This window comes from Fulmarus glacialis, unplaced genomic scaffold (assembly GCF_000690835.1).
Source record: "Fulmarus glacialis isolate BGI_N327 unplaced genomic scaffold, ASM69083v1 scaffold19864, whole genome shotgun sequence".
Lineage (NCBI taxonomy): Eukaryota > Metazoa > Chordata > Aves > Procellariiformes > Procellariidae > Fulmarus > Fulmarus glacialis.
In genome coordinates, this window is record NW_009206320.1 from 1 (window position 1) to 201 (window position 201).

The following is a 201-nucleotide window of genomic DNA, read 5'->3' on the forward strand; positions in this document are numbered from 1 at the left end:
GAGGCTGGCGCTGCTGTGAGTGGGCGCCCAGCAGCAGCAGGTGAGGGCAGCACCCTGTGTACCCGGGGAGTCGTAATTAGGGAGGTACTAATTAACCTAATCCTCTGGTCTTACAGCAAATGGGATTTCTTTCCTTCCCGCAGTTCCCAGCAGGCACAGAGCAAGTCCTTGCTGGGCAGGGGCAGCTCCCGGAATCTGGTG